Source organism: Contarinia nasturtii, unplaced genomic scaffold (assembly GCF_009176525.2).
Source record: "Contarinia nasturtii isolate CC-2019 unplaced genomic scaffold, AAFC_CNas_1.1 Cnas_scaffold_6287, whole genome shotgun sequence".
NCBI lineage: Eukaryota > Metazoa > Arthropoda > Insecta > Diptera > Cecidomyiidae > Contarinia > Contarinia nasturtii.
This window is the reverse complement of record NW_022203545.1, coordinates 646-2,422: the sequence shown is the minus strand read 5'-3', so window position 1 is coordinate 2,422 and position 1,777 is coordinate 646. Positions and strand designations below refer to the sequence as shown.

The 1,777-nt window shown below is 34.4% G+C and overlaps 1 long non-coding RNA gene across 1 annotated transcript; it reads right to left on the bottom strand.

The window, feature by feature from the left end:
* Positions 1-388: 388 nt before the first annotated feature.
* On the bottom strand, positions 389-1,417 carry LOC116351787. Its single transcript, XR_004202202.1, has 3 exons — positions 1,194-1,417; positions 829-1,126; positions 389-691 (listed from the first exon to the last, which is right to left on the bottom strand). It is a non-coding gene; the product is annotated as an uncharacterized LOC116351787 (long non-coding RNA).
* Between the last annotated feature and the right edge of the window lie 360 nt (positions 1,418-1,777).

Below are 1,777 nucleotides of genomic sequence, written 5' to 3'. Positions count from 1 at the left end.
GAAGGAACGCTGTTCGGTGCAGTTATTATTATTATTATTATTATTATGTATTTTACTTTGCTCTGAAATAGTAATTCGCTCGTATTACGTAATTCTGAACATTGGTCAAGATTGACAAAAGAGAACATATGGGATTTAATGTTCAAAGAGTTAAACACACCACCACCATCAAAGCGCATCAAACGTAGCCCAATAAATTGAGGTGTATAATATTTTTGATTCGAAATTAAACTACATTCCATATATTCTTATATTTACAGTGCAAATAAAATTAATTAGCAAAGAAATAATAAAAATGTTGACACACAGTTTTAATGGAACATGTTGTATTCAACGGTATTCAATTCTTTTGCAAATGACATTTGGGTCTGATTCATTTTGAGCGAGACATAAAATGATCTAAGCCGAATTTTGAAATGAACGTAAAATATGTTGTTGTTTTTTTTTCCTAAATGTTTAATCACTTCCGTTTTTATCGAGTTTCGTTGCCGCTCGCCAAATGTTTTTTTTTGAATAATATAGTCCATATGGTTTTGTTTTATATAAATGATTATAATTTCAGGACTGATTTTGATGAGAATTTTTTTGGCACAAAAAACCCTTTTTAACTCCGACTATGTGTAACCGCATTTTGATCTCTCCAGTACCTTCACAATGTCCGAAAACTTATACATATGGGTGTTTCCCATATCTGTAAATAGAAAAATGGTATTTATTAATTTAAAGTAGGCAAAATTCTATGGTAGTTAATGGCATTTATACAACGAAGCGAATGATGTTAGCACTTCCCGAAGCAAAAAACTGTTTTCAAAATCTGATGATACTTACAATGGAAAAACGCTCCGTTTGTACTCCCGCACAGCCATCTCAACCAAATGGGAAATGACTTTTTTTGTGCATAACTAACCAACATATTCGGGATAGCAGTTACGTAACAAATGTTACTTATGATTTTTTTTTTATTTTATTGTATGGTATTGTGATGATTAGTTGGCTGCTATTCGAACTCGGTCCCGGATATGTCCACGTCGTTATCGTCGTCGAAGACGGCGGCATCGGCGTTGATTTGATTCCAATATCGGTTGATTGCAGCATGGTATTGGAAGTCCAAGCAATGTCCATAGTCCTGATCAATCGAAAAAATGAATCTTTTTTTGCGATCATTCAATCACATTGTGTATCAATATCCTTACCTTTCAGTAGAATGTTCTTAGCCACCAATGTCACGATGCCAAGTCACGGTGCATTCGAGGTCTAATTTCCATTTTTTGTAGTAAGGTTTTACTCTTGACATTAGCTCCTCTTCTATTCCAAATGCTCCGATCAATGTGCGTTGTAACTGTCGATCAAATAAAAAACCTCTATCGAGGTGAAGAACGAGTGACGAAACCAAAATTTGAAACACAAAATTTCTGATATCAATTTTGTGACGAAAATAGTTGGTAGATATATTTTCTATGAACTGTGAATATAAACTTAATATACATTTGTATATTTAAAACGTTGCAGAAATTCTCTCCTTTTTACTTTGAGTTCATACTGACGCAATTAAGCAACGTTCCGAATATAGCCCAAGAGCTTTCCAACCATACATCAACTGGGGCCAACGGCCTTCTAGGTCTGGATTTCGTATATTACGTGTATATATAGCGAGTTCGACTTTTCAACACACTAATGTGGTTTCGTCACTCGCGCGAACTGCCGTCCGCTGTGATCTTTGTTTTGTTTACATTTAATTTTAATAAATTGCGTCTATAATAATCCGCTACACGATCCA